At 37.0% G+C, this 13,799-nt stretch overlaps 1 long non-coding RNA gene across 1 annotated transcript; it reads left to right on the top strand.

Annotated features, from left to right (window-relative positions):
• The first annotated feature begins 4,214 nt into the window (after nucleotides 1-4,214).
• On the top strand, nucleotides 4,215-5,802 carry LOC148845950 (uncharacterized). The gene is made up of 2 exons (XR_016102387.1): nucleotides 4,215-4,742; nucleotides 5,131-5,802. It is a non-coding gene; the product is annotated as an uncharacterized LOC148845950 (long non-coding RNA).
• Nucleotides 5,803-13,799: the final 7,997 nt, after the last annotated feature.

Below are 13,799 nucleotides of genomic sequence, written 5' to 3'. Positions count from 1 at the left end.
TCAATTACCAAGTTGAGTCATACTCCTTAGTGTTGGTCTAACTTTCAAGGTCTCTATTCTCCTTGTTAGACAATATGTTTGGCATGGATGCCTTAACCTTGGTCTTTGGGGTGGTGAGCTCAATGTTCGAGGGTCGCACCCATCCCAAGAGGAGACGAAGAATAACCTCCCCTTCCAATCATGGATAGAGGATGTCACCCCATAAATAAATTTCAAGTTGGGAAGGGATAAGAAGTAATAATAGCCCTTATATTGGGGATGCTTCTTTAAGAAAAGAAGAGTATGGAATAATGGGAAGGTCAAGTCGACTCCCCTAAGGTTGGCAACATGGATGAGCCCAACAAGGTACTAGTTGGAAGACTGCAACTATTCTCACTAAAGACCACCATGTAGTTAAGGGATCAAATAACGGGATGAGCCAAGGAGTAGTGTTGTTGCACCCATCCATACAATTATCAGGCTAGTGATAGAGGATACCATAAGTCCTAGGTGAGATGGGATGTGAATGTTGGCAAAGCCTCCATCAGCCATCGAGGTCGGTGAAATTTCCCCTACTCTCCTCATCCCACTCTTGGTGGACCATATTGCCTACATCTCCTAATGGCCTAGGTGGTTACTAAATTGGAAGTTGATACATGTTCCATGAATGAGGAGCACAATGACACTCCCCAACACCTAAATAAGGGCATGTCACCAAAGGTGAGGGCTTATTTTCACTTTTGCTACTAAAAACTCTCTCCTAAGTTTACTTGTTCTCTTTGTTGACCCTATGTGTTTTGATGATAACAAACCCATTGAGAATATTAATTGTGTGTGACTAAGTATGCAACTATCTTATGGAAAAAATATTTTACCCTAATTAGAATAAAAGGTAGAAATCTAACAAAGATGAAAACGTAGAAGCTTTGCTGAGTTTAATGCCAAAGCATATTGATTTCATCACCATCATCAAATCTCTTCAACTGAGGAATCTCTAGCAAATAAATCATTATAAAGGCTATTTATTAAGAACTAAAAATTTTGGAGTTTCTCAAATTGATCGTCTACTACAACTACTCATTAAGGAGAAGAATACATCAATCTATGCCTTAATTGTGCCAATCTTTACAAAATCGATGTAATCAGTTGTTTAGATGCACTCTTTTGATACTCAACAAAATTGAACTTGGGTTTGGGAACCTTAAAGATCAAATGACTAGAATAGGTTTCGTTCTTAGGATTTTCTCAACTTAAAAAGTGTTTTACAATCTCAAAAAATCACTATGAAATCCAATGGAAGTGATTCCAAGCCTTTGAATGAAAAATTTCAGAGTCTTCAAGTGTTGGCTTGTCTGACAAGCAAGATTGCCTAAGCTCTATGTTATAGTTAACTACCCAAAAAAATCATAGTCAACTAAATGTGACAGTTGAGTCATGAATTTCTAGGACTATAAAACATAATCGACTACCCCAAAAGGCATAGTTGACTACTGATTACAACTGAGGCATAAGAATGCCATGTCTAAGAGACATAAGCGATCACCTAAAAAATGCATAGTTGACCAACCCAAACAGACCTAGTTCGTAATTAGTCTCAATCAACTGATAAGAAGGAACCAATTTACTGGGAGAGAAAAAGATTCCTTCATTTGTCAAGTAGCCAACTTGCAATTTTGGTAGTTGACTACTTTGCAAAACTTTGACCATTTAAAAGCCCTAACAGGTACAATCATCTTTGGAATGCCAGCTATCAAGTTGGAGAAATTTTGAAGCATTACTAAGAATCGAAAAAAAATCCTCCAATAGCTAGAAATTGGTCATTTGCTCTCAAATCCTCTATAAATAGAGGAATTTTGCTTGATTTAAACAAGCAAGAGAAATAAAGAGAAAGACAACCTATCTTTTCCTTGTACATAGTGTATAGTTATTTTTTAGAGAGAACAAGTTAGCTAAATTCATTTTTGTTGAAGAATCCCTTGAGCTTGTACTCACCCATCTATTCTAGATTTCTTCACTAGGCTAAGCATCTTTAAAAACTCTAACAACTAATTAAGTTTGAGTTTATATTGTTATATCTACCAAATAAAGAGGTCTCTAGATGTAAACCTGTTTGTGCTAAAGCATATACTTGCCTTGGTTTTAGTGCAGGTAAAAAAAAATTAAATTTGATCATATACTTGTATCTTTCTTTACTTGCACACGTGCATACTTGTGCCCTCACATTAGTCAAATAATACATGAAGGAACCACTAACCGTCACCAGCATATCTATTGGTGTTTTGACAAACCACTTTAATTTACTAATTAAAGAGTTAGAAATTCAAGTTTCTTACAAGTTATTTTCTGTTCTCTTTGTTCATGATTTATATTATCAGATTCATTTTATTAATAATATATAATATTTTGATAATTTATATTATAAATTATTAGTGCTATTGAATATCCCACCATAATCCATATAATATAAATCCAAAGGATAAGAATTTGATTCAAATCAGAATATTAAGGCTGTGGTTGGTTGCAGTGCAATTTTATTTGCACTAGTACAAATGTATGAGATCAGTGCAAATGAAAAAAAAATGCAAATTTTGGTTTAATTTTGTTTTGGATTTTACTTTATTCTACTTTGTGTCTTATTTTGCTTCATTTTTATTGCAACCAAACAATGTAAGGTAAAATTTGAAACAAAAATAAATCAAAACTTATACCCAAATAATTTGCACTACCATAATTTTGCATCAGTGCAAAAGAATTTGTACTGCAATTAACCAAACATAGCCTAAGGAATAAAATTTAGATTTAGGCATATCCAACCACATCCGACCCATTTACTACACTAGAAGTGCTTTTAAATAAAAATGCTTTTGATCCACAAAACAGCTAGTTTGGGAGAAAAGTCCCTTACTTTTTTTTTTTTTTTCTTTTTCTTGTATTTTAGACGTACGACATAATTTTGTATTTTCTAGTTTGCTTATATGTTTATCTTCAATACGTTTCTTATCTTATATTTTTTAATAGATACAAAAAAAAAGCACTACAGGGAAATAATAGTTTCTTTCGATGGGAATTTGATTTTTTTTCCCTGAATATGTTTTGTAATAAGCCTCGTTTTCAAAGATCCACCATTGACTTTGCAATAATTCACCCTTCCAAAAAATTATCAAAATAATTCTTTATTTCAAAATTAAGGCTTTGTTTGGAAAAGCTTTTACTTTTGAGCTTTGTTCTGTGGGAAGTAGAAATGAAACAAAATGTATTTTAATAAGCATCTGGTAAGAGTGATCTCTTTAAAAACATAACAATCTAAGCGAAAATGTTTTTAAGCCCCAAATCACAAAAAACCCTTTTAGTCTTTAGAAGCACAAATTGTAAAGCTTACCCAAACACAACCTAAATTTCTATATTTTATGGTGGAGAAGCCGAATGGTAAATTGAATGGAAGATTAGAAATAAACCATCATCTCATAGATTATATCTCAATTTCTCAACTTTCTTTGACAAACCCAATAGGCTTTTCCCTTTAATTAATGCTATTTATTTATTTGATCCTCTAAACCCAAGCTCTATTCATCATAGCTCTTTTTTTTTCTTATCTTGGACCAGCTTTTTGAGCTTGTGGACGTTATCCCACTCACAGAGGAATCATGATGCCATCCATTCACAAATAATATTGACACATAGAATTGAATCATAAAAAGCTCACGACCACGCTTTATCTTCCTTGTGATCGAGATGCCTTTCACCTTCTTTGATATTTCCACTTGGACAAATAAAAGTGCCCTTGACCTAAATTATAAATGATGACAATGACATAATGTTCTCTTTTGATGTAACCTTTGAAAATTCCTTCTCTTCAATTCCAAAACTGTATGTTTACTTGTTCTATATGTACACCATCTCCTGCTGACTTTCTTTCCTTTTTCTTTTTCCTTTAGATTTTTGCCTTCTTTAATTTCTCGATTCTTCCATCTATTGAGATGACTAACGCACTCTCTGATCCATTTGATTCTTCCATCTCTTGAGATGACTAATGCATTCTGATCCATTTCCAACAAGTTTATAAATAATCTAAATGATTCCTTGAAGAATGTGTCAACTGGGATTTGATTGAAAGTTTTAAACAAAGGGAGAAGGATTTAAAAAGGTTTTGACGATTAACCACTGTATTAAATCTACGTACTCCCTGTAAATTACTCCATGCAGTACAATCTCCACCCATCTTTGCAAGGCTCAATGGTCATTTAAAGGGCTCCAACTGATGAAGTCATTGGTCCTTACTGAATCATGACTTGAAACAAACTGTCATCAATCTCTTAAAGGACTGACCGATCATGATCCGGGATCCAATTTCGTGTTTGCCAAATCACAGCTGGTTAAATTTTGGAAAAGATAATAGACATACGTGAATAATTGATTTTTAAAGTATATTCAGTTGAGTAACTAGGGGGTAATTATATATTGTTTTTATTTAATTACTTTTTTATAACTTTAGTATTTGCCTGAAAAGCAACGATTTTACTTTCTAATTCAAATCTCTCTCTCTCTCTCTCTGTGTGTGCCAAAGCAAAAGGAAGCTGTAATAAAGAAAGAGAAAAAGAGAGAACCCAACTCATCTGCCATCTTTCCTTCATGATCGATTCAAGCAAAAGGCTCATCCGTCTCTCTGATCAGATGAACTTCCTCCCTCCCACTCGCCAGCTCTCACACTCTTCATTCCCCCACTAGTTCATGCAAGATCCAAGGAACTCACAGTCACAGACAAGGTATGTGAGAGAACCTCTCTCTCTCTCTTTCTCTCTCTCACTCACTCATTATAACACACAATCTTCTGCAAGCAAGCTTGATTAAAATCCATGTTTAGTAGACAACCACACATGTCGTGGCAAGCACTATAACCGAGTCTTACTCATATCTCATCTATTATGCATATATACAGAAGCACCAACAATTAACTTGCTTGTTCAGTCAGCTTCTCTCTCTCTCTCTCTCTCTCTCTCTCTCTCTCTCTAACTCGGCCATTTTACAGAGTCCAGACAGTGCGGCCCTATACTTGGACATTATATTAATATCTCTTGATCCATGTAAATATAAGATTATATTTAAACCCATTAACTCGTTGTCCTTCTTGACAAATACATGCTTGTGCTGTAGGAAGCCCTGGTATCAGAGAGCAATGGAGGCAGCAAATTTATGGAAACCCATATCAAAACCCACTGAGGTTTCCACGAATCCCAACAGATCTAAGCTAAGGAAGTGTTCTTCTCTTAAGGTTGCAACTTCATTCACTCGGGTATGTCTTTGTGCACCCATCTCTTCTTATACTGAAGTTTTTCGAGCCGATCTTCCACCAAGGAGGAGCAACAACTATCCTAGATCAAAGCCATTGGTGATACCACCTCCCGAAACATTTCCCAGTTATAGAATCAGTACAGAAGGCAGCAGGAGGGTTTTCCGGGGGAAGTCATTAACTGATGACGTTCTCATGAGAAAATTTGTTGTGGAAGAAGAAGCAATGATGCAGGTTAGGAGAAGGAACGAAATGGATGTTGTAAGGAGGAGGAGCTCCATGAGAAGAAAGAAACTGGGTCCTAGTCGGCTTAGTAGAATGGTTATGGCCGGAGATGATTAATTTTATTGATATATATATTTTTTGAACTTTTCGATCCTATACGAAATGATCAGTAACTTTTGATTTTTTCTCTTCATGCTCATTTTGTTTTAATTTTCTTGTCTAATCAGTTTAATTCCCTGGTTGGCATATCTTAATTTTAATCATGGAATTGCAATGGTTACTCATGTTAATTTTGAAAATTTCTTGTTTAATTTGTTGTTATATATAGTTATATTGATTCTATTACTAAATCAACATAAGTTGCTTTCGCACGTTACAAAATCAGTAGTCTTTTGGTGTATTTAAAAGGACACTGATTTTAGTTGGACAGCTCAGATTTGTGGAAGTTTGAATTGGAAGTAGTGCTGTATATATGACTCAGACCGGACCAGATGGTTGAACCGCTGACCTTGTGACCATTTTAAATCAAAATAAAATTACATGTGGAGTGATGTGTGGTCCCTGCAGTTTGCAGTTCTATTGTCACAAACTTAATGGTCCAAGCCAACTGAGGAGCTTCTCAGTTGGTATGTTAGCTGGTTCTTTTTAACAGATCTAGATGGGGATTTGAATCTTGGGAGAATGATGGTTCAGCGCAGGGTTAGAAGATGTTCCCAATGCATGGAGGTAGTGTTTTGTGGGTAGAATTCTTGTGGATAGGAGATCTGGAGTCACCCAGAAAGGCCCTTGTGGGGATTCAGGCATATCACCAAATTAAAAAAAAAAAAAAACTCAATGGTCATTTACCAAAAAAACATACGGGTTTGAATTAAAATTCAATATTCGATTTTGATCCTGTTAAGGGCGATCTGAATTCAATCCATTTATAATTGGATGAAATTTGAATTCATCTCTATTTGATCCGATATAATCTGATTTGATTTGATTTGAACAAATATTCAGGACCTATAATATATACACATGGATTTTATTTAGTAAAATTGAACTAAAAGAAGCCCTATGACATGTAATTAATTTTATATAGAATTTAATGAATTTCATATGGATGGCCAAACCCTACAGGAAGGTTGGATGAAATTTCAAAAATTTCTCTCTCCCATGTGGGAATCACATTCCCTATTTTAGAAAACTACATTTTCAAGGATCAATCTTGAACCTAAACTAGACCAGATCTGAAACCAAAAGGGAGTGAAGGGTTATACCTGATACGAAGTAACAATAACCTTCAATGAAGGTATTCACACCCAAGGAAAGATCCAAAGATTGCTTCCACCGAAGATGACACAATATAGGATGAAGCAGAATCAACATGATGGATTTTCAACAAGAACCTGATTCTTCATCAAGAATCTAATGGAGGGCTAGTGAGCACGACTTCTGATTACATTTTCTGCCAAAAGGTAATATCAAGAACACTTCTTGATCGCTCCCATAGGTGGAGATTGAACTGGTATGGCGGCAAGAGCAGAAGACAGGAGCATTTGAACAACAAATTCTTCTCTCCTTGTAATCTCTGAACTGAGAATTGTGTCCTAGAGTTAACATTCCTACATCATTCCTAATGAGTAGAATGTCATCTACATACAGAACTAGGAATGTAACCTTATCACCACTGGTTTTCCTGTAGACACAGGGTTCATCCGGATTTTGCTCAAAGTTAAACTGTTTGACAGTAGAGTCAAACCGGATGTTCCAACTCCTAGAAGTTTGCTTAAGTCCATATATGGATTGATTTAGTTTACATACCATGTGTTCTTGACCTGCAACTATGAAACCTTGCAGTTGTTGCATATAGATATCTTCACTAAGATCTCCATTCAGGAATGCAATTTTGATATCCATTTGCCAATTCTCGTAATTATGGTACGCTGCTACAGCATGGCCACTAGTGAAAATGTTTCCTCATAATCGATTCCTTCTTTCTGAGTGTACTCTTTTACCACAAAACGAGCCTTGTAGGTCTCAACCTTACCATCAGAGCCCTTCTTTCTCTTATAGATTCATTTGCAACCAATTGCTTTTACCCCAGGGGGCAGATCTACCAGAGTCTAGACTTCATTGGTCTCCATTGAGTCCATCTCAGCTCTTATGGCATCTACCCACTTCAAGGAGTCTATGTCCAACATAGCTTCTATATAAGTCATGGGATCCTCCTCACTGGTCGTGGCTTCCACCAAGTAAGTGTCCTAGTCATGGCCGAAACGAACTAGAGGCCTGGAAACCCGGGTAGATCTTCTAGGTTGGTCATTTATTGGAGCTTGTGGGACATCTCCCACTACCCCCGAGCTTTCCTCATCAAAACAACTTCTTGACGATGATTGTTCAGGATATAATCATCTTCTAAGAAATGGACATTTCGACTACAAAACACTTTCTATTCTCCTGAGTCATAGAATAAGTAACCCACAGAGCCCTTGGGGTAGCTTATGAATAGGTAATGGTTGGTCTCTGATTCCAATTTGTCCGCATTCGTTCTTTTAACATGTGTTGGACAACCCCAAATCTTCAAGTGTCTCACACTTGGTTTCTTACCGATCCAAAGCTCATAGGGAGTCTTTGGAACTGATTTGGTTGGAACTAGGTTTAACATGTATATCACAGTCTCTAATGCGTAACCCCAAAATGATCTGGGTAACTCTGAGTATACGAGAAGTGATCGGACCATATCCAATAAAGTTTGGTTCCTCCCCTCTAACACACCGTTTAGCTGTGGTGTAGTAGGAGGAGCTAGTTGTGGTATTATCCCATTGTCCTTTAAGTAGTCCCTGAATTCATTAGAGAGATACTCGCCACCTCGATCCGATCAAAGGGTCTTAATTTCTCTCCCTAACTGCTTCTCGACCTCTTGTCTGATTAGGTACACGTAACCATACCATGAGTAATCATCGGTAAATGTTATGAAATAAACATGTTGGTTACATGTCCTAACACTCATGGGACCACATACATCAGAATGTCTAAGGTCAAGCATGCCTATACATCTTTCAAGCTTACCGTTAAATGACCATTTTGTTGTCTTACCTTGAAGGCAAGGTTCATAGGTTGGAAGATCTTTTACAGTTAGAAAATCCAAAGGACCATCTTTTACCAACCTTGTGATACGATCTGTGTTAATGTGGCCAAGTTGGTAATGCCACAAGCACGTGCAATTAAATGTATCACGGGTTCTTTTCTTGGGGATATCATCCGACGTAGTTTCAATTATGTTTATTTCCAGAGAAGGATGGAGAACATAAAGACCATTCTTAAGTTCTCCGTATGTGAGGAATTTGTTATTTCTATTAATAGTAATCGTATTACTAAAGAGAACAGAATATTCATCTACACATAGTTTTGAAACAGAAATCAAATTTCTTTTCAAATTCGATACATAAAGACAATCTTTTAATGTAATTAATCATTCTTTGAAATACAAATCTACAGTCTCTATGGCTGTATCTACAACACTTGTAGAAGTTCCCAATTAAAGAATCACCTCTCCATCACTCAGTCTTCTACTTGTCCTGAACCCCTGCAGTGAGTTACACGTATGAGTTGAAGCCCAAGAGTCAATACACCAGGAAGCAAAAGTTACCAACAAATTGGTTTCTATGACAAAGGATTCAAAATTACCTTGTTTCTTGGTCTCCAGGTACTGAGGACAGTTCCTCTTCTAGTGGTCGCCCTGCTTGCAGAAGTGACAAGCATCTGATGCTTTGTCCTTTTTCTACCTTTTGGACTTAGTAGCTTTTTTCTGAGGCTTTTTCTTTGCCTCCTCTTCTTCTTGCCCAATTTTCCAGCTTCAACAAGCATGACAATGGGTTCATCTTTCTTTATCAGTTCTTCGGCCCTTTGTAACATATTGCTGAGTTCTTGGATGTTAACATTTAACTTATTCATTTTGTAGTTCATGATGAACTGATTGAAGGAATGATGCAAAAAATTTAGGATGGCATCAACCTTGGTGACATGATCAAGCCCGGATCCAAGGGCCTCAAGTTCATTGATGTATCACATCATCTTAAGACAATGGTCATGAACTTGCTGGTTCTTGGACATCTGCGCGGTCATGACCTGTTTCAAGACCTTCTGACGAGTAGAATGATTCTGCTCCTCATACGTCGTCCTTAGGCTATCCAAGATATCCTTGGACAATTCGATCTGATCGAACTGTGGTTGTACCAGATTATCTAAGAAGGCTATGATGTAGCAGTGGGCAAGGGAATTTTTCTCTTCCCATTCTTGATAGTCCCTCTTACAGGCCTTAGAAGCCCTATCACTTGGACATTCTGGAGTAGGGATTTTAGCTATCTTGTCCAATTTCTTGGATGTCAGGACCAGCATAAGGTTATAGAACTAGTTAGTGTAATTTGGGCCCTTAAGTTTGTTGTCGTCCAACAATTTTGAGAATTGTCTGTTTGCCATTTTTGATAAAGGACAAAGCAAATATTAGTCCACACCCTTATTTGATTCATGCTATATACATAGATATGGCTTTTAATCTATGTTCCATTTCCATTTATTCATGCTATCTACATAGACTACAAGCTATGTCTTGGGAAATGAGGGAAATTACATAGGGTGCATGGAGCCAACTGTTTCAGTTGCATAACCCCACCACCTTTCTGTGAAGGATCATATCCACTCATCTTATGAGCTTTCCCTTTGGCCTCTGTTAGACAATGTTCATTGCCATTTTAGGTTAAACCTTTTTGTATGGGTGAATGCTCACCCATCATGTTCATGAATGCTAAGGTACCATGAGAGATTCTTTCATTTTAGGATAGGCCTCTCCCACATCGGTCTATGACGCCCCGATCATCTCATGAAATAATCCACAGATCCAACAACAAATGCATAACCCAATTTTATGGTGCGTTTCCTCATTACTGAAGGACCCATCTTCATGTTAATGATGGAAGGCCTTTAGAGAGTTCATCATATAAATCTCCCTATCACATGCACTCATATTTCAGAGGAGGCAACGAAATATTATGCCCTAGTTTAATTTAGGTCAAACCAGAGTGGTTCCCATTGACTTTCATAAAGTTAGATTTAGATGAGACCTAAACGGCTAAGGTTCCACATGATTCCTTCTTGGAAGGAAGTTGGTGTGGGTCCCACCATGAAGGGAGATCATCCAATGATCTTAAGGACACAATGACAATGATGGGCATTCAACCATGGTATGCACAAGAGCCACTATCGTTTCAACATGAGCCAAACACATATGGCCCATGAACATTGTACATCACACATACATACATCACATGCAGAAACAACATAATTGATGCAATCAATTAAATAGCTGTAAGGCCCATAATTAAAGCCCATATAAATTCATAATGTTACCGATTAGTATTATCTAGGTATATGAGCTGAATTGCAAAGAGCAGTTCGGCCCATATAGCTTTTATGTTGAATTAGGCCAGAGTAGTTTTAGCACATTAAAACTAGGTTTTACAGGTATGGGCTGAATTGCATCTTGCAATTAACCATCAACTCTTGGACCCATATATGAAAAATTAGGGATGAGAACAGCCCCCATCGAACCACAGATTTGGTCCAACCAGTTTGGTCAAATCTGTTTCGAATGGGTCTAGAGTTTGATTTTTAATTCAAGATTTAATTCAAGAACATGATCTGAAATTAAATTACTGAAACAAGACATTCAAGAATCAATAGGAGGGTTGCTTGTAGGACTGCTACCCTACAAAACAAATGTTAGATCGCAACATGCAGTTTCCAAAATTGTAAATCACAGATGACCGAACCCTAATCTGCGAAATTCTCCTCCTTGCACTTTCTGCTTCAACTTTGAATGGAATAAAACAAAAAACCTAATTTCTATTAATATTACATCAAAATTGAATTCCTATAGATTCCATCTAAAAATTAAAATAATTAATTATAGACCAAGAATGAAAAAGAACAGCAGATGCGCAGATTTCTTGTGCCATTAAAGATTTCGATCTCCACCGTACGAATAGCCCAAAAATCAAGAAAAATATGTAGAACAATTCTAATTATGATTCAGATTTATAAATATTTAATTTTAGATCAATTGCCCAAAATCTAGGAACAAATTTCCTAGAAAATGCTAATATGCGCAAATTGGGTAGAATGCCTTCTGCCCGTTTGCGTAGTTCCAGATATGGTTAATTTTGGTTCAAGATTTAGACCTAGGCTCTAATACCACTGAAGGGATGAGAGATCCATCATATGGATGGCTGAATGCTGCAGGAAGGTAGGGCAAAATTTCAAAATTTTCTCTCTCTATCTCTCTCTCTCATGTGGGAATCACATTCCCTATTTTAGAAAACTGCATTTTCAAGGATCAATCTTTAACCTAAACCAGACCAGATCTGAAACCAAAAGGGAGTGGAGGGTTATACCTGATACGAAGTAACAATAATCTCCAATGAAGGTGTTCACACCCAAGGAAAGATCCAAAGACTGCTTCCACCGAAGATGGCATGGTGCAGGATGAAGAAGAATCAACAGGATAACTCTTCAGCAAGAACCTGATTCTTCAGCAAGAATCTGATGGAGGGATAGTGAGCACGACTTCTGATTACCTTTTTTTCCAAAAAGTAATATAAAAAACACATATTGATCGCTCCCACAGATGGAGATCGAACTGGTATGGCGGCAAGAGTAGGAAAGAGTAGAAGATAGGAGCAGTCGAACTGCAGAATCTTCTCTCTTTGTAATTTCTGAACTGAGAATCGTGTCATGGAGGTTCGCCCTACTCCTCTATTTATAGCCTTTAAAGAGAGCATTTCCTAGTCCCATTAAGAGTTTCATAATCCAAATCTTGTATTTGAATCTGAACTTTTTTTAAGATATAAGGATAATCCCTTATCTTATCTGCAGATTAAGATCAACCTTCCTAATCAAATTAGGAGTTACCTAATCCAAATTTTTATTTGGATCTTGACTCTCTGAGTGGATAGGGATAATCCCTTATCCTATCTGCTGATTTAAATCCTAGAACCGCCCCCTTTTAATTAATCTCATTAAGCCAGTTCGAATTGTGCTTTAGGTCCATTAAGTCTATGTGCTCACTTAACCTCCAAACTGTTGCCTAGTCGGTTATCCTTGTATGGCATGGGACCCAAACATTGATCTACACATCAGCCACACGGGTTCAACCCAGCCTCTGTTACAAGGCCTGGCTGAATTCAATGTAGGAGACAGTAAACCCCTAAGTCCATCACCATGGGCTTTAGGCCCATTAATTAATCTCATTAAGCCAGGCCTTGTAACATTTACACTAAGTCATTGGGTCGAGCCACTTTATAAAAAACCAAGTACTATGGGCAGATGCAAGAATAACCCATCAGGTATTACCCTCAATGGTCTTACACTTAACCTCTCAGCCCATAATAATCAAACACTGCCCGACAAGAGAGGACCTCTCCCTCGGCTGCAAGGTACTGTTGTATACTCTCTACTCACATGGATCCTGGGAATTAAAACCTTTTGCAAATACTTTGAAACCATAATATATATATATATGTATGTATATCTCTATATGAATATATTTTATAAAACAAATTTCAACGATTGAAATCAACTACTGATAGTTTTGGATTCCATCAAAGAGATTGCATCCCCGATCATTCACTTTGTCCAATAAAGGGGCTGATCCTGTCACTATGATCACCCACTCAGATGAATTCTCGGACTGTCCCAACATACCCAGGTTTTGACCCTCTCTAAGGATCTCACTGATTAGCATATCAAAGATAGTCTAATCTGACACCTAGTGCAGTATCATAATCGAGTCTAGGGGTCAGCTGTAGTAATCCGGTTTTGCCCATCTATATCCAAGGTCAAGGGAAATACTGGAATTCTGGTCCGATTCATGGTTTCAAGAAAACCCATACTGCATGTACCTCAGGTCTCACCCTAGCAGTTGAGATGAGCCCCCCCCAACCAACTTGGGGGCACATCAGTGTTAGCCTTTGTAGGATAAATCTCCATAGATCTATCCAACGGTTGTGAAGATTCTAAACTAACATGAATCTCATATGTGTTCAGTTTAAGGGTATTACACAGAAGCGCACCATAATAACATGAATCAAATATGTACTTTATTCATTTACGTTAAATGTCATAATGCACATCATTCTGATTGGAGCTAAGGGCATACTCAATGGTCCTTTACCAAAAAAACAAACGGGTTTGAATTCAAATTCAATATTCGATTTTGATCCTATTAAGGGCGATCTGAATTCAATCCATTTATAATTGGATGAAATTT

The sequence above is a fragment of the Nelumbo lutea genome, chromosome 7, assembly GCF_056320005.1.
Source record: "Nelumbo lutea isolate HS-2025 chromosome 7, American lotus-T2T, whole genome shotgun sequence".
Lineage (NCBI taxonomy): Eukaryota > Viridiplantae > Streptophyta > Magnoliopsida > Proteales > Nelumbonaceae > Nelumbo > Nelumbo lutea.
The sequence above is the reverse complement of the archived record's forward strand: the minus strand, read 5'-3'. Positions and strand labels throughout refer to the sequence as shown.